Source organism: Pavona decussata, unplaced genomic scaffold (genome assembly GCF_977016875.1).
Source record: "Pavona decussata unplaced genomic scaffold, jaPavDecu1.1 SCAFFOLD_61, whole genome shotgun sequence".
In the NCBI taxonomy this organism is placed as follows: domain Eukaryota; kingdom Metazoa; phylum Cnidaria; class Anthozoa; order Scleractinia; family Agariciidae; genus Pavona; species Pavona decussata.
Window position 1 is genome coordinate 183,465 of NW_028145482.1, and position 19,397 is coordinate 202,861.

Genomic DNA, 19,397 nt, shown 5'->3' on the forward strand with positions numbered 1-19,397 from the left:
AATCAGTTCATGTTCATGCACATGCACATGGTAAGATGATGGTCGGTCACGGTGCCCTGACTGGCGTGCATTCCTTTAAAAGCTGAAGTATCTAACATTTTCCGCGGCTATCCAAGATCACTATTCTAGAGCAAAGACTTTTCTTGAACTATGCCTTAGACACGGAACTCCAAATCCTCGAATCCTCCTACTGGACGACATTTCGATCCAGCAGCTGAGTTCGTGTCAATGGCGACATTGAGAGAGATGATACAGATGGAGGAGAGAATCGGAATGTTCAAAACCATGTTTGAATCACTCCTGTCTTCCGTAAACACACGGATAGATGAGGTGGTTAGGTCCGTAGCAGAACTAAAAACTAGTCTTGAATACTCACAACAAGAATTCACCATCGCAAGGACCGTCGTGTTACGTTGCAAATTTATCTTCTGTTTACTTTCACGTGTTTGTATAAGTATCATGTGATTTCATCGTGATAGAAAGTGGCGTCCTAACACGACTGAGCACGTGTTGTTTAGTTTCACTTTTGAAATTTTTCCCTTCTGGCGAAGACATCAAGAATCCAAGGTAATTCTCTAGTTATTTTAAATTTATATGGAACTGTTCATAATCGATAAGAAATTGTGTAAAACGTGAGCGCCGAGGTAATGATTCCTATAGGCCAGGTTGGTAAGACTCAAGGATTTCCGCTCTGTTTTTTTACTTACCTGCTTTGTCCTCAGCTATGTCTCTGATTTTCGATCATTTTATGACCATTTTAATGCTGGGTCTTTGTATCCTAGGAACTATGTCATTCAATGCATGTAATGTACTTCAGCTATATTAGTCCGACGCAAACGACAGTTTGTTCGCTGACTCGAGAGAACTTTTTACAAGACTCACAACCGGAAGTAATTCAGTGTGTTACTGTTAAAAGAGGAAACTGTATCGTTATCGAAAAGCTGTGTATTAGGATTCTCTCAAAGAAAGGCTTATTCCTAGCTATAGAATATTTACATTTCTGACGTTTCATGCAAAAGAAACACCACACGTTCTTGCAGTTTCCCATGCTGTATTTTTTAGTTTCCGTCACGTTGCTTGTAAGAACAAAGATCTCTTGCGTTACGTTTTGTCACGGGATATTCTGCATGTAGAATTACTCTATTCTTCTCTTCGTTCAAATGCCAGGTAAATACTTCCGTTGCGGCAAATTACCATTAAGTGTGAGACCTTGTGGTCCAACTTCAATAATAGTTAGAAAAATTGCCAAAATCTTCAGACCACTGTGAACGTTAAACCATTCGCGGAACCGCTCATCGCAGTTCCTGTCGAGTTCCCGGCGCAAATACGGGAACTGACTGAAAAAAAAAAAAAAAAAAAAAAAAACAAGTAACAAAATAGTTAAACATACCGGCAATAATCAATCAATTAATCAATTAATCAATCAATCAATCAATCAATCAATCAATCAATCCGATCAATCAATCAATCAATCAATCAATCAATCCGATCAATCAATCAATCAATCCGATCAAATGATTAATCAATAAGTAAGTAAAGGAATAAAAAATGAAAGGAAGAGAAAAAAATAGAAGACAAGAACAGAAAGGAAAGGATATAAATGAAATACTTATTTAAATTCGAATAAAGAAGCTTGCCCTACTTATATATCCAGATGAAAAGTAACGCATTTTTAAATAAAAGGACCTTTTAATGATGATATGCTACGAGAGCAGTGGACTGGAAAGAAAAATAAATGCATGTTTACTGTACTGGCACTTCACAGCAGATAGAATTATTTGTCATTTTCATGTGACTGCATATTTCACAGAATTACTTGCGTTCAAATCAAGATTTGGGCTAGGGGACACTTTGTTATGTCTGTCATGAGAAGTATGCATCTCAGTTGCCAACTTGAGCCTCATTTGTTATATCGGTATTTACACATAACCTTCCATTAGGACACTTTAGTTTCCATCGGTAGGTGACAACCTGATTTTGCCTTCTGATTCTTTCATCTTTCGAACGTTGAAAACAAAATTATTTACAGTGGAAGCTCGATTTAACAAGCCGCTATATAACGAAGCCCTCGGTATATCGAAACAATTTCCCTAGTCCCTTGCCACTTCGGTGAATCGAGGTTCCACTGTAGAAATTTTCCGGTATTCATCCTGTGGTACGAACCTTCATGTTTGAGCGGGAGCAAAGCGTTTAAAACCTCTCCAGATGTTTTTGTCCTACACCTTCCATTTCAGGGGCTTGTCACCTAACTACAGCTTCTTTTTATGGATAGAATAGTTCTTTTTAATTACTAATTTATACCACCCCCGAACTAGGCAGTGATGTCGTTGAGTATTAGTCACTGTATATAACCCGACGTAGTCAATCGATAAAAATCGATATCGATCAAGTGATTTTTACCGATTGGTGAAAATTGATATATTAATTAGGTGTGTCGAAAATGTCCAAAAAAGTTGTTATTTGGCATCAAATGTAAGGCTCAGACCCTTAACATTGGAGAAAAAGAGGTTTGTGCGATTTCTTTTCCAGTGGCACAAACGTAATTAAATGATTTCCCTTTTTAATGGGAAGTAAACCAGCGCGCTTGCGACGATTTTCCCGAGTATATCAATTAAGCTGATAAATAAAGCAGCATCTCACCAAACAACAAGAAACGAATACTTTCGTAATGTTTTGTTCTTTAAATGGTGAGAAACGTAAAAAGTGCACACAGTATAAACACTTGGCGCATTAGTAACACACAACATCATTTTCGTTGCACTACACTGGCTATACTGAGGTTGCCGTATGGTTTCAAAACGACAGAAACCGGGAGAAAGTAGGAGCGCACAAACATGGCCGCTATCAGCCATCATCATAAGCGTGATAGAGCTGTCACTGGCACAAAAAATCCTCCGATATTAAAATAAATGAAATAGATGAAATCAGTAATAATCAAGATATATCAATAAACGAAATGAGATAGTATGTCATCGATTTCTACCGATTGATCGATTCAATCGATATTAATCAAATCAGATTTACCGAATCTTATCGATTGATAGATCAATACAGAGTTTTATCGATTGACTACGCCGGGATATAATAATGCTATTTAATAACCAATCAATAGACACCGAAGCAGAAGTCGTCTACTCCCTTGTTGAAATTGCGTGTTAATATTTTAGCTGATCATTATTCAAGTCTTTTCTTTAGCTGTTTTCAGTAGGTTCAAGTTGATAACAATGTGAATGACAAGTACAGTAATTAGCACGTTTTTCTAAGATAAGGACAGTCACGAAAGTGATGTCGGCGATCAATGATCTGAGCCTGTTTTGATTGGCTTTCTGTCGCAAAAAGCCTACTCAGTTCACTGCGTGTTTTCAGCTAGAGTATATGTGAAAAGCGAAGATCTGTAGATAAAGGAATATGGTTGATTTAGGGCCTGTTCACATGGAGGTGGGGGACCCCAGGTAGGTGAGGTACCCCGCTTCGGTGGGGTTACCAATCTCTCCATACAATCTCTCTTTATTTCTTGATTGCGTTCACATGTGAAGTGGGGTACCTCACCGAGGCGGGTTGCCCGGTCAGCCGAGGCGGGTAACCCGCTTAGCTGGGGTGAGTTTTCTCCATGTGAATGCTGGAGGTGGGGTGGGGTGATGTTCATCCGGGCAATTGTCTCTGAATTCAGTACAAGCGTGGCGAGCTTTTTCGCAGATATCACCTTCAAAACATCGACAACAATGCCATTGAAGAAAGTTCTGAGGGAGTTGAAGGTGCATTTGTCGAGTCTGATAACCAAGCTGGTCTACCGGTCTTGGATGAAGGTGAAGTCGTGCCCGTAGAACAACGAAACGAAAAGTGTCTTCCATCCGCCATCTTTATTGATATATGTACTTAGCGACCACGCGGTAGCTTTTTAAACCTCACCCCAGCGCCCCGGGGTTGCATGTGAAGGCCTGTTTTTTCTGACCCCGGGTAGATGGGGTACCTCACCTACCTGGGGTCCCCCACCTCCATTTGAACAGGCCCTTAGCTGGAAAATACCAAGCAGACTACTTGTCTCGTTTCAACACCGTATTTTGGAGGCAAAGGCGCATTTCAGAGGCAGTTCTTGGGATAAGGCGCGGGCTTTAGTGATACTGTCAAAATTCTCAAACAAAATAAGACTGATTGCCGATATTTTTTAAAATTCCAACGGAAGCGTTTTACACGGAGTCATTCTGGATCTGACACTGTATTAGGGTTACCAAACCGACTGACATAGCAACTCCGCTGTGGATCCGCATTAGGGTGGTCCAAACCATCAGGCAACACTTTTAGCATACCACACCATTTTTGATCCAAACCCAACTTTTGTGTTGATGTAGATTCGTCTTTAGCCAAGAATGCCCTGGAGGGATTGTTCCCTAGAGAAACACCTGGAGAAACTCTGACCGACGTTTTGCAAGCTTCTCTTTAAGGATTTCTCTCCAAATATTTATGAAGGAAGTTAGATCTTTGAACAGTTCAAATTGCTTTATTCTTCTCATCTCAGATTGCATCTATTCCTTCGTTTAGCATGCGCATGCAGTGGAACCCGTTGAGTACGGACACTAAAGAGACACAACTTTTTAAAGTGTGCTTATTATCCGGGTGTCTATAAAAATACATTGTAAACATCACAGACACATGTTCTATCGGTACGAAGGTGAAAGCATATAATTTAAAAGCAACATAATGTTGTTCAATGTCTTAACTGTAACTAGTGAGTTCAAAATGAATAAACCTTACGCTCATTCAAGACTCATTCCATTAGTCTCGCACTAAAATTAATTTTCTCTCAGTGCTTATGACGGTAATGACAGCAGTTATGAAAGCGGGTCACAGGAACGTGTCCATCGTCCGTATATTAACCGGATGTCGGTATTAGCGACTAATGTAAGAGAAACTATATATATGACTGACTTTTCGTCGGGACAAACAACTGCATGTAATAAACGTAATAAGACGCCTGATCGCGGGTGTGTTTGGGGAGGGGGGAGATAATTGCAGTTATCAGATTATGAGGGTATATTTATAGATCTTCACTTACATAGATATATAACGCTTTGTGACGCAGGTGTAGCACATGTGCGGCTTAACGGTTGACTGGGCACTGCACATGGAAAGGGTAAACAAAGGTACTGTAGTTTTCTGAAACAACTGAAATTAGGCTGAGTAAGTTTTAAATCGTTCTAACGATCAACTGTAAGAGACTGATCGCCCCGTCTTATAGTCGCGGGACGACCGTCTTTTATTTGTTGTGTAGTAAGAGTTCGCGCTCTCTGCCTTATTGGTCTTGTTTTAAAAACGAAACTTGTCGGGTGGACTGACTGGAGAACGACTTGGGCAACCGTTTAAATTTTGGGACCATACAGTTGACATTACTTCTAAAAATCTTACTGGTTAAGTTCACACTGGATAGCAGGTAAGTTAAATACCGATTTGGGGAATCCCCTTGAAAAAATATTTTTAAAATACTATATAGCCTTGCAAGTTCTTTATCCTGACTTTGCCATTTATATTGTTGACACGAACGGGCAAGTTATTATTTCTACTGGCTCGCGTAATTTCAAAATCTATAGGAGAAACTGTCTAATGGGATATTAGTTAGCAACTGAAATAACATACGCCTAAGGGATGTACTGATATTTCAGGAAAACCGTGAGCCTTTAAATCATTGGTTCTCTGGCCAGATAGAGATAAAGATAAAGATAAATCGTTTACTAAAAAAACAGAACTTGCAGCTAAGCTGAACAAAGCCAAAAAGAATAAAGAATAGCTACTTAACTTTTTTGTCCCAAAAGAGCTAGGTTAGTATTTATTTAGTCGTAACGGCTGGTGTCAAAACAGCGTATTTTGTAGCGGTGTATTTTTGTTCTTCGAAGTTGGCTTTTTATGTCAAGGAAAACGGCAAAAAATCAAGCTAAACAAGTGAGGATGCTCGATCCTTGTCCCATGGTTTCCTTTCCACGATTTTTGTTACGTGACTCGGTAATGTAAATAAAAGGATTTTTTTTAAATTTGATTGAGCACAACAGATTCCCACCTACACACCTGGACGCTTTTGTTTTCAATACTCCCGTCGTTCAGCAGTGAATCGGTTTCCATGCGTCACGGTTGAAAACAGCACGCAAGACTAATAGAATAACAAGATGAAAGAGATAAGAATTGGTAAACGGGGGTGTTTCACAAATTATTAGAAGGTGCGCGTTCACGGTCACGCTGCTAAATTTTATTCATTATCTATAATATTTTATTCTGATAGCTGCATCTTACCTCTTTTAAAAAGTAGTTGCTGTCGTCGAGTGTACTGTGAAAAAATCGAAAAAGGAAGAATTAGAATTTTTAGTAAAAATTGTACTTGTAAAGAGAAATTTGAAATACTGAGATGCAAATGTGGGATTATAAATATAGTACTTTGACGCAAATATATTTTCATTTGAGATTCGCTGTACCAGTCCAGTCTTAGCAAAGACACTTCAAATTCAGAGCAAAGATGAAATCTTCGTTGGCAATGCAAGTTGTGAAACTGGTATCAATTCTAAACAAGAGACATGTTTTTTGGTTCAGAAGCGTCCCTTACCATGCATAGCATGTATGAAAACAAACGAGAGTTTGTGTTATTAAATGTAAATTATCCGACAGCTATTGATTTTTTACAAATTAGAGCAACGAAAACATAAAGCAAAACATCTTCCATGAAATATAGGAGCACTTGCCCGGCTGCCTACTGTTTTTCGTATGACCCAGTTTTTTCGTTTTCGATATCAGTGAAATTCAGTTTTTTTCAAGAAGTTGAAAATATCTCCAGCTTGAAGGCAGGCGAACAAAGAAGGCAACATGCTTAGATGTTCTGGAAAGCACGGAAGATTTAATCGTACTTCGTTACAACAGTCACCGAGACTGGGGCGTGTTCTCAAGCCATACGTAATTTGTCATGCAATCATCGTATGTCTTGGGGGCTTTCAAATCAACATTGCTGGCTGAACAATGGTCCAAGCATTTTTGCAAAATTTTGCATTGATAAAAGGAAATTAGAAACGTGAAGAAACAACTTCACTCTAAACAATGTTTCTAACCTGACGGAAAAGCCATTTTAGTCGAGATTGCTGCGTGCAGAGTCTATGCTAGAAGGTAAACAAACCTTTCTGCTAAAGTCCTTATGTTAACGTAGGCGTATGAATAACAAGGAAACATTTGTAAGTTTCACAGCAGAACAGCCTTGAGGGTATTCCCCTGATTGGTTTCTATGTAGCCAATTGCAATGATGTTGCGTTTTTAGCTTGCAACTTGCGACGAATTTTACCTGAATCAGCATTTGAAAGTCGTGTGGCTGCAGTATTATTATCCAATATGGAAATATCTGTTGTATCAACTCTAATACACGAAGATCAGGATTGAAACTACGTGAATGTTCGACTAAAAATTTTAAACCTATTCAAAACTATTTCAATAAAACAGTTCACTGAAATAACATAACCTTCATATTAGAGGAGAATTTAGCTCTTTGTACGATGTTAAATGTTGCAGTCGGACTGCTTATCCAATTGTGCTTTCGCCAGCATAAATTCCTTTCATTCTCCCAGGTTCATTGGTTTGTTTACCTTTGGGAGACCTAATCATGTTATCACAAAATGCACACTCCAACGTACTACAGTTTCGACTCATCCTTGATGTCATTATAGGAGCATTAAAAAAATGATTTTACAAGGAAAGCAACCCCAAAAGTATATATTTAACACAGATCCGAATAAAGAAATGATCAAATATTGCATTAATTTTCTCCAGAGGTCATCAGAGCTAATCTTTGTTGTCTGGCTACTTAATATTACAGCATATCGATCAGGTGTCCATGATCATGCGTATTTTGACAATGTAACAATATAATTTAAAAAGCAGCACTAAAATGACCCTTAGATTCCTCCAATCAGTTTGTGTACACTGACTTCATATCCTTTCAATTCAGTCATTAGCAGATCGTTTTGACTAATGGTCCATGCAGTTAATTAAGCCGATTGCAAATTCCATGTAAATTAATGTTGGCCTGTCGGCTTCCCCTATAATTTCAAGGCTTTAAATGTAGCAACCATATCAGTATCCCGATCGCACTCTGTGAAGACAGATTTACTGTTTGGTTATCAAGTCTATTTAGTTCTTACCATTTTCGATCCGTTTCTTTTCAATGTTATAGTTTCATCCATGTTACAACATGCTTCCCTGATTTGATCGGCCTAACTGCTACAAAGAACAACTATTTCAAAAACTGCCCTTGCTTCACGGTATAAACGCCTGTGTGGGAAACCAAACAGAAAAGAATGTTCAATAGAAGCAAGGAGCTCTATTCTAGAAATGTGGACTTCATGCCCATATATGGCATGGTCAGGAAATCCTAAATTTCTGTCAACTAAATAACAGATGTCCAACTGTATTTGACTCTGACCATATTTGGAAGTGCACAGCAGATCAATTTGTCAAGCTGATTTGAAATCCGAGAAATCTGTCTGTTTGAAAAATTGCTTGGGGCTGACAGAAATTTTTGAAAGATTAGCGCTCTCACAAAGAGCTTCTGTAATTACTAAAGAACGTTTGTAATTAAAAAATTCAGTTACTTTTCCAAAGATGAACGCGATTAAAAAACAGATGAAAACAGCTTCCTGAACTCTCCGCCGGGAGAGTTTACTCATAGCACGAATCAAGTTCGAGCCCAAGTCAAGTTCGAGTCACGAGCCAAGTTCGAGTCCGGATGCAAATTTTATTTTTCTCTCTTTTTTTCTCCCTTTTATGTCTTCTCGTTATTATTCTCTTCTATATTTAATGATGTGCATGTAATAAACGGAAAAATTAACGTTCAGGTTGCAACATTTTCCGTTCTCGATCGCTGGAGCCTTAACCGCTGTGATTCGCTGCCGCTATGGAAAGAAAAACGACATCCCTTAGCGCTCATAAATTTTCTAAGAAGATTAAGACCTCTATTTTCATACACCTGAAGCAGAGATCCCATTTCCGCGACTGAGTAAACGGAGGGCGAAGGAGTATTACCCGTCCCTCAAGCGCCATCTTGTTGGGCTGTGTCAAAAAGTGGGACGTTTTGTTTAAGTCCCCGTTGTCGCACCCCTGTGTCCCTGATATCGCATCCCTGCGTCCCACATCTCGCGTCCCGAAGACCCACGTACCCGAACTCGTGTCCTTGAATCCACAGGACTCTCAAGATGATATAAACTCGAATGTCGCGGCCAAAATATTGACAGCCATGTTTTTTTCCTAATTGCACGTGGGTTTCACATGGTATAGTGAAAAGCTTTAGTCGCCACCAACACTGGACAAACCCTTTCAGGAAAATTATAGATAGCGAGAATGAGTGAGGAACTAGTGGGTTAATTGCAAGCCACCAACAACTGAAGTTCCCGCGAACGCGTTGACAAGGAAAATATCTCGTTCATGTTTTTAAAATGCTTCGAACAGCAGTTGGCACATCATTGTGAAAGCAAGAATCACGATAAAAGATATCAAGACAAAAACGAAACAAAAGTAAAAAGAAAGAAAAATAAAAGTTGGATCCTGTCTCGAACTTGGCTCGTGACTCGTACTTGACTCGGGCTCGAACTTGACTCGTGCTACGAGTAAACTCCCGACGCGACGGTATATGAAAAAGTTGGGCCAACGATTTCAAAGTGTTTCTCACCAACTGCTTTCTAGGTATCATGAAAGTAGTTATTCTGTTTTGTATATCACATTAGTCTCGACTTGATCATGTTTCATTAGAAAGGTTTCTCATTGTTCTAATCTCTACGTTGCCTTTTAGAAGAGGTCTGATTGCAAACAGAGCTTTTCCAACCGAAGCGGTCTGAAAACTCGGGACACCGTGGACTTTACACAGTATTAAGGTGGTATTTACTCATACAGCAGGTAAGTTATTGACACGGTTCGTCTTTCCTGTGTATAGTAGAGACCAGTAGCAAAAGCAGCGAACGCTGCATGTAAAACAAACTATCAGGAATTGAAACGTGACTTGAAACGTGTAATAATCAAAGATAAGGGGGTGCGTTCGATCCCACGTTACTTTCCCCTTTGCCAAGTTGATGATGAAGTCATCCGAGATCCATTTATTCGTTGATTGATTGATTGCCATACAATCTCGACTACAATCTGGCATACTATATTGGACTGGACTGGACTGGACTGGACTTGTAAACGTGGACTTGTAATGGATTTATAGAAGGCGAACTTTTAAAACGAGGACTTGATATTTCTCTTTATTGAAACGATAATTTCTCATTCAAAGAAGTGGGCATATAAATATAAATAGACGGCAACTGTAGGGGACTAAAAGTACGTTACGGTCAATTACCTTACAATAGGAAATAGAAACGGGTCTGTTCACCTTTGATCAAAGATTCGCGCCAGAATTCGGAATAAATGTTGATTTGTAATTACCACGCGAAGATGGCAGCTTGTTTTTAGCTTCCATCTCTCGACAAAAAACCAAGACCTCCTCCAAAATTTCCTGTATTCGAATGGACAGAAGTACGAATAGAAGCAGAGTTCGGATGTGGATAGTTTAGTTCTGTTTATCTATGGTAAGGTATGAAAAAGAAGACCGAAATGTTACTATAAAGAAAATGAAAGGAGAGTGGGCCGAAGCAAAACATCGATTTTAGAGGGAAGCTGGGATTTTAAACAGAGTAAAGGGTCACAGAGATGCTGCCAAATTCTTAAGATTCTGTCAGGAACTCGTACGCCTTAATAATGGAGTATTCGTGTTTTGAGTTTAGTCCTTTTGGAGTAAACAATAAAGTGAGTTCACTTTAAGATTTTGACAATTTCATTGATGCTGAGTTCGTCCTCACGTCATTTTCTAAAGTCTTATTGTTGTCTTGTTGTTACAAGTCCTCGTTTTACAAGTCCTCGTTTTACAAATCTTCGTCCTACAAATACGCGTTTTACAAATCTGCGTTTTACAAGTCCGCGTTTTAAATCTGCGTTTTACACGTCCGATTTTTACAAATCTGCGTTGTACGAGTCCGCGTTTTAAATCTGCGTTTTACAAGTCCTCGTTTTACAAATCCAGTCCACTCCAGTCCAGTCAGTTAGGAGTGCGTTCTTTCTACGTCGAACGCAATAACGTACGGGACCTCTAGAATGCTCTGGTAGTTGCCTGACATATCGAAATGTGATTATCACATGAAATTTTGGAATTCTAGTAATAGGCACTGACACCGAAATACGTTTCCTTAAGAAGCTTTGTCGCGTAAAGATGTGGCAAAATTTTAACTTTGCGAAGAGTCTTGGCGGGACGACCGCAAATGGTTTCTATACAGTAACGAGAAAATTCGTTTTACCATTTCTAGGTTGAATTAAATGCACACGCGATATCAAAAGATTCAACCAGCCTCTTGTCATTTGCTTATCATTGCGTATGTGTGTGTTAACGATGAGGCCTAGTCTCTTTTAAGCATGGCTTATTTTGCCAGTTTTAATGTAGTTTTCACTTGTTTTGGAAATTTGTTTACAAACAAAGAATGACATAATATAAGCCTCTATTCTTCTTATTGTTGTTATCATGTCACTTGAGAGATCACGTGAGAGATGAGTGTGGTTTGTTATCCACGCTGAAAGTCGTATAAGAAAACAGAAATTTCTTCTTTGTTAGTAGCATTTGTGAATGAATGAATTAAGCCTCAAAATATTGCTATCCTTGACACAGCTTTGTTTGATAAAAGTTCAAAGTAAACTTTCTCTCAACTCGGGTTGAAAAGGGGAATTTCCCTTTAAAAGTGAAATTCAAAACAAATTCAGAGGCTTGCCAAGGGCTTATTTATGCTGAAATTCTACTTGTCTGATTTTCACGGTCACAATTTTATGGCATGGGGAAAAAACCGATTTAGGTGGATATGTTTTGATTGGTCTAACCTGGAGGATATTCCTCACGCTCAAGCTATGTAAGTTTTCGTTGCTGTGTTCGTATTACAACACCTACGCAGCTGGTTTAGGTTCTGCATAAGATAATATATGCATATTGTTCAGTGTTTTCTCTCGATGTAAGCTTTAAATTTAGATCTCGGGTTTTTCAAGGTTCGCTCTTGGGATTCAATTTCCAGGTATTTCTCAAGGCTAGCTGCTGCGAAGCGGAGCCACAACCAATAAAGCTTAGGTGTAAGAAAGTTGCCACCATCTTTGCGTCAGCGCCCTGTTGGTTTCCATTTTCACGGCAAAACGCAGTTCCTTTAATCTGATACAGTTTTAGCTAATTTCGTCAGAGATCGTTTGCTGTATTTTCGTAGAAGCATTTCTGAAAACGGCATATTTCATGTATTGTTCTGTATAATGCACAATATTTATAAACCTTCAAAATCTCTTGTATATTTTTTTTATGGAAATTCTCGCTGAGGTTAACACTTCGTTTCCTTTAGATTTTACTACAATACACAATGTCTCAAAAGAACTTGCAACAACTGTTTAACGTTTGTAGGCGTAAAATATCATTCCCTCTTTAAACAGCAATAGGTAAGTAACTAAAAACCTGTTCTTATTCCTCAGAGTTTAGAGTCAGAATAGCTAGCGGCTGTGCGGAAACCAATATGTGATAAGGGAAAAACTTAAGTAAACTTGTCAATCAACTTAAACATTTCCAGCCAATAAGAGGTTGGAGAAGATCAAACCTTTTAAATATTTGCATATTAATCGGCTGTAGTGTTTTTCATTAAAGGTAGTGAGAAAATGTCGTACAAGTACAGTCAAGTTATAAAATGAAGATATCAAAGTCGTTGCGACATGTTCAAGCACAACTCGGGAAAAGGCAACTATTAATAATTAATTTTTCTAGGCTTGCCTTTGAACGAGTAACTATGATAGCGAAAATTTCCATAAAGATATGATTTTAAAAGTGGCATATTCGTCAGTCCTTCAATGCAGTTGTAATTGTTTTGGTTAGAAAGAACATTTAATCAAAAAGTGACTGTCGAAACACAATCCCAATTTTTATGTCAATGATTTTTTTCTTTGAGATATATTATTTTGAACTAAGTTCGGCAATATTTATAATATTTCATTGGTCCTATACCCATTCAAGGCATGCAATGCCATGACTTTTAACGACGCCGTTTACATATAGCGTTTGATATTGGATTCAACGACATTATTTCTGATATTATGACCGCGGCATCAATAAATCCCTGACCAGAGGAGAGATAAATCTATAGCCCTAAAAAAAAAAAAAAAGAACGAAAAAAGCTTGAACGGTCCTCAAAATTAAATTATTTTACCGTAACTTTGTAGGCCTCCCAGTCGGTCGTCCTCCGTAATTCCACTCAAACCATGCTCGACAAAGTGGCACGATGCCTGTGCTGACATTAATTTCTCTGACGTGATTTCGTGTTTTCTTTCTAAGGGGACGTTTGTAACTAAAAGCAAACTCACCTTCCTATTTATAAGTTTACGTTAATGTAGCTAAGAGCTGGCGCGATGGTCTTTTGAGTAAAACCACATGGAATAGCTAATTAACTATTGACCAATCAACATTGCGTCTAAATTTAGAACTTACGTGATTATAAACAGAGCGGTGGCCCAGTCAGGGTGGAGGCTGGTATCCATAGGGGCTCTGTGTAACCTTTAAAAAAAATAGTACAATTTACAGTTAATTATAAATAATACAACCCTAAAAACTAAAAAAAAATCTATAGATAATAGCTACCATTTATAACTACATGGATCAACTGACTTCAACTCTTATGCGAATGAATTGAAATACCGTTGCAATTTGGGACTTTTACATGTAAGTAATAGTTTGTTGATGTAGTGTATAGCGGGTAGCTGCGGCAATGGTTTTAATGGTAAAATGACACGGAATTGCTAATTAGTCATGGACTAATCAACACTGGATACAAGAACGTTCACAAACACAACTCCTACCCCCATGTTGGTCGATGTCTCGATAACTGCAGTTTTTGTAATGAATATTTTGTTGTTTGATATAATTATTAAGACGGGCGCCTGAGTGAGACACGTGGGTTATTTCCCTTCAGCGCTGTAGTGACATTACCGCGTTACCTGGCTTATGCCTCTGAAAAGCTGGTTTCAATTGATACACGTTAAACGCCATTATTATACATTGTCATGTCAATTACTCATAAGTGCGGTTTGTTTTGCACGCTGAAGGCCGAATAAGAAAACAGAAATTTCTGCTTTGCTAATAAATGAAGCCTTAAAATATTTATGCTATTTTTGAGGCAGCTTTGTTGGGCAAAAGCCGTTGAAAGTAAAGTTTCTCTCAACTCGGGTTGAAAGTGGGTTGTTAGGGGGAATTCCCTTCAAAAGTGACTGATTAAAAATCCAAAGGCTTGCCAAGGACTTATTTATGCTGAAATTATGCTAAAAAAATTATAATAAAAAAAAAGCGGCAGGAGGTAAATATGCAAAGTTTTAAAATTTCGATATCAAATAATCATCTTGTCCAACTTCTTATTGGCTGGAAATGTTTCAGTTGATTGACAAGTTTTACTTTAGCTTTCCATATATCACATATTGGTTTCCGCACAGCCGGTAGCTATTCCGACTCAAAACTCTTTTTTTTTTTTAATCTTTATTTAAACACGGAAAATATCAGTTAAGCTTAAGCTGACGAATAAGCAATGGTTTTTAGTTACTTATCTATTGCTGATTAAAGCGGTAATGATTTTCTATGCCTACAAACTTTAAGCAGTTGTTGCAAGTTTTTTGATACATTGTGTGCAAAATCTAAAGGAAACGAAGTGCTAACGTACCTCAGCGAGAATTTCCATAAAAATATACAAAAGATTTTGAAGGTTTATAAATGATGTGCATTATACAGAACAATACGTGAGATGTGCTGTTTTCAGACATGTTTCTCCGAGAATAAAGCAAACGATCTCTAACGAATTGACCATGCAATGCCCTACCATTTTTAACGTCGCCGTTTACACATAGCCTTTGATGTCGAATCCAACGACATTATTTGAGAAATTATGACCGTGGCATCAATATTCATGTGTATAAAAATCTCTGACCAGAGAGATAAATCCATAAAAATAATAAAAAAAAAAGAACGAAAAAAGCTTGAACAGTCCTCAAAACTAAATTAAGTTACCGTAACTTTGTAGGCCTAGCCAGTAAGTCGTCCTCCGTAATTCGACTCAAACCATTCTCGACAAAGTAGCACGATGCCTGTGCTGACATTAATTTCCCTGACGTGATTTCGTGTTTTCTTTCTAAGGGGACGTTTTTATCTAAAAGCAAACTCACCTTCCTATTTATAAGTTTACGTTATTACTTTGCTAGGGTATGGGTAAATGTTAATGTAGTGAATAGCTGCCGCGATGGTCTTTAGAGTAAAACCACATGGAATAGCTAATTAACTATTGACCAATCAACATTGGGTCTGAATTTAGAACTCACGTGAATAAATACAGAGCGGTGGCCTAGTCAGGGTGGAGGCTGGTATCCATAGGGGCTCTGTGTAACCTTTAAAAAAACTAGTACAATTTGCAGTTAATTATAAACAATACAATCCTAAAAACTAAAACAAATCTATAGAGAATAGCTACGATTTATAACTACATGGCTCAATTGACTTCAAGTCTTTTGCGAATGAATTATAATACCGATGCAATGTTCCTTCTGATTTGGGACTTTCAAGTAATAGTTTGTTAATGTAGTGTATAGCGGGTAGCTGCCGCAATGGTCTTAAAAGTAAAATGACACGGAATTGCTTATTAATAATCGACTTATCAACATTGGACACAAGAACGTTCACAAACACAACTCTTACCCCCATGTTGGTCGATGTCTCGATAACTGCAGTTTTAGCCCATTTTTTATGAATATTTTGTTGTTTGATATAATTATTAAGACAGGAGCCGGAGTAAGACACGTGCGTTATTTCCCTTCAGCGCTGTAGTGACATTACCGCGTTACCCGGCTTATGCCTCTGAAAAGCTGGTTTCAATGGATACACGTTAAGGTGGGGGTAAACGGAATGGAATGGAATTTTAAGAGGTTTGAAGAAGGGTTAAAAGAAAGAAAATGATTTTTAAAACGCCAACAGACAGTTGATAACCACGCAAGAGCACCCCAGGTTGCTAGTGGACTAACTTGGTATCCGTCTATTAATTATTAACTACAAATTCTAATTTTAAAACCACTAAATCTTCACTATTTCTTATTTCTCTTAATTTTACCAATCCTTCTAGAAAAACTATCTCCTCCCAAATATACCCAAAATTCACCTAAAAATTCACAAAACACCCCACAACATAGCTTTACGGGATAAGCAGAGAGTTTTTGGATTGCTTAAAACGTGAACGAGATATTTCCTTTAAACCGATTTTAAGCGGCGTGGAAACGGCTTTCAGGTTTACCCCCGCCTTAAACGCCATTGACGCTCCATCGCCACATTTGGCCATCACATCATTAACTGCCTATAGCCATATTTGGTCATCACTTTCGATATCACGTCATTAATGGTCCATCACCATATTTGGTCCTCACGTCATTCCTTAACTGCCCATGATAATTGGTTTTCCCGTCCCATTGCACGCGGCTGCCAGTTATATTGTCATCTCGTTTTACATTAAGTTATGAAAAATCAACTGTGGCTACGACATATGAAATGTTGAAAAACGTTAGCTCTAGTCCAGGTCATCACCCTCAATTGAAACTGCAGTCCTTTGAGTGGCATGGGCGGCCCTTCTCTTATGTCCACAAAATAATTTTTACTTTTATGTTTTGTCAACCAACAGTTTTGATGCAAACAACAGACAGAAGAAGTGTTCGACACATCATCATTCTGTGGTCACGAAATATAGCAGGATACACTCTAATGACGTATATTGTTGATGTTATTGAAAAGGGAGAACATTATGATTTTATTTTTGTAAAAAAAAATATTTCAACTAGTAAAAGAAAACAAACAAACAAAAAAACAACAAAAGAAGAAAGAGAAAATAAAAAGAAAAAAACAGAAAAAAGAAAATGACAACAGGAAAAAAAGTAAAACGAAAAAATAAACAAAATGAAAATAATGATCAAAGTAAAGAAAATAATAAAAAATGAAGCAGAGACAAGAAAAAAGAGATAAAAAAAAGAAAAGAAAAGAATGAAAATGAAGTAATTATGAAAACAAAGAATATAAATATATATTTATATATATAAAAAAAAAAACAAAGAAAACGAGAAAAGGATCAGACAGATCGGAGACACATGGTAGATGCAATTTATGTTACCGGTTTTCTGTATTTTTTTCTTTTTAACATGGATACCGTCTCCTCTTTTGTCTTGAACATGTTGAACATGCTCTTTATATCCTTCAACCCTTTGAACATGCCTTTGTACTCTTTAATCCCCAGTAAGTTACCAAGGAGACAGGACACAAGAATTCACAAAGGGAAGTTTGTTGCAATAAACACGACAAACAATAATAATGTTATTGCAAGTTCATCGGGCCTTTTTTCTTTGAAAATAGCATGAAGACCGCGGCCTTAGGCTAGGGTCTCTCACCTAGATCCGCCACTACTTATACTATCTCGACCAGGGGAGGGGAGGGTGGTTGATACACCCTTAAGTACCTCCCACGTTTATTATAAACAATAACCAATTTGGAATAATGCGTACGCTTTTGGATGCTTACCGTATTGAACCTGTTATTTACATGGCAACCACGTTTTGGCATCTGGCATGTATTTTAGCGTTATGTGTTTGATTTTGGAGTTCACATTAGCTTTTTTTTCATTGTCGTTGGAAAAAGACATCCAAGGTGGCGTCTCTTAAATAAGGACGGTTGTTTCTATGAGGTGACGTAATTCTACTTCATTGAATGTTAGCAACCAAACATGTCAGTATCTCAATGTAAGAACCTCTTACATAGCTCGTATTTTCTTTTCCGCCTCAACATCTTGGTTCTTTGTTTGTATATATCTACGCCTATCCGTCTGTGCCTTGTTTGCAAAATCACCCGCATATTATTATTATTATTATTATTATTATTATTATTATTATTATTGTTATTGGTATTCCCTTTTTTTTAAGATTTTTAATTTTGTATATATTATCGATTTTTTTTAATAAGAATAGCATAGTAACTTTATAACATTTTTTTCTCTTTAAAAAAAATCGGCTTGAAAAATTTTTTTTTTAAATAATAACATAAAAATTATTATTATTATTATTATTATTATTATTATTATACCTGAAATATTCTAATATAACGCAGATTAGGTTAGTTTAGAAGTAAGCACACGATCCCACAAGCTAACAGTTTTGATTATCATCGTGTTTAAATAAAGATTATATATGTATGTATGCATATTACATCAACATGTTACATTTGAGTTTTAAGAAAACCGTGTCGCTTTTAATCCTAAGATCCGTAATGACCCAGTTAGACCCGTTAAACTGTGGACGTTATGTTTCAAAAATCTAATGATCGTTTTGGAAAGTGTAATGAGGCCCAGTAACATTGTTGTCAGAAGGCTCCTTTTAACGAAATGTTATCTCCTATCCCTAACATACTAAAAACCATCAAGCATGTAAATGCCCACTCAAAAACCTACAGAGATTCGCGTATCCTTGTGAGATCGTTCAGCTAAAAACGTTCAGCTAAAAATGCTGACATTCAAGTTGTTTTAACATAATTTGGCCCTATGGTAGAAGTGAAAAATAAACTCAGTTATATCCAACGTTATGTTCTGCCCTTTGCATGACAATTGGTTTTATTGTACGTACTAACAGTTTTTCTTTCAGGACACATTCATATTCAGTTATTTTTTTGTTAGACATTAAACATTTTTATTTTTGTTTAACTTACTTTCTATCAATATTTGAATAGCTCTCCTTTCTAAAGTTTAGTCTGCCAAAGCGATTAAACGATCTTTTCGTTTCGTATCGAATGACTGAGGGGATTTTTTAAAGTTATAAAAAACAAAAAAGTTCATTTTTTATTCAAAACTATCAGTATTTTTTTCGTTTCGTTCGATCACGAAACCCAATGAAAACTTTCTTTAATTATAACTGGAAGTACGAATTAAAGTTAACGTCGCAAAAGTTTCTTTATCCGGCATTAGATGAAGTTATAACTATACTGGTAAACGTGGATTTCAAGATCCTGCATTGACATACATAATCTCTTGAAGAAATGGAAGTTATGATGTTCAAATTGCTGGAACTTTGCCTACAGTAATTTCGGGTTACTTGTTTATTTGGATACTGTAAAATGTTGACCAATGGACTATTTCCGGCCTTTTATCGGTGAGAGCTTGTTCTCTATTTTCATTCTTTTTCGGCGAGAGTGGGGAGATAATTTTTGGAGGACATTTTGTATATCAAAACGGTTTGGGAAGCAAATCGGTAAAACGGCAAACCCTGAAAGTTATCAGAATGGTGTT

General features: G+C 37.3%; 1 protein-coding gene and 1 long non-coding RNA gene across 6 annotated transcripts in view; one reads left to right on the top strand and one right to left on the bottom strand.

Moving 5' to 3' along the window:
* LOC146478927 (uncharacterized) lies at positions 1 to 15,970 on the bottom strand. Of its 3 annotated transcripts, none has more exons than XR_014864991.1 (5): positions 15,107 to 15,970; positions 13,544 to 13,609; positions 6,280 to 6,313; positions 1,257 to 1,337; positions 1 to 1,215 (listed from the first exon to the last, which is right to left on the bottom strand). It is a non-coding gene; the product is annotated as an uncharacterized LOC146478927 (long non-coding RNA). The 3 variants fall into 3 exon arrangements; XR_014864990.1 differs by lacking the exons at positions 13,544 to 13,609; positions 15,107 to 15,970 and adding exons at positions 5,054 to 5,116; positions 8,163 to 8,304; XR_014864992.1 differs by lacking the exons at positions 13,544 to 13,609; positions 15,107 to 15,970 and adding an exon at positions 8,163 to 8,304.
* LOC146478928 (TNF receptor-associated factor 2-like) overlaps positions 6,994 to 19,397 on the top strand; it is a 50,291-nt gene continuing 37,887 nt past the window's right edge. For 2 of the 3 annotated variants that reach the window (XR_014864982.1, XM_085111225.1), the window contains exon 1: positions 9,824 to 9,909. The gene's annotated coding sequence lies outside the window, so the exon portion shown is untranslated. Of the gene's footprint in view, positions 7,138 to 9,823; positions 9,910 to 19,397 lie in introns of those variants that run through there. The other variant, XM_085111226.1, reaches the window with a different exon arrangement.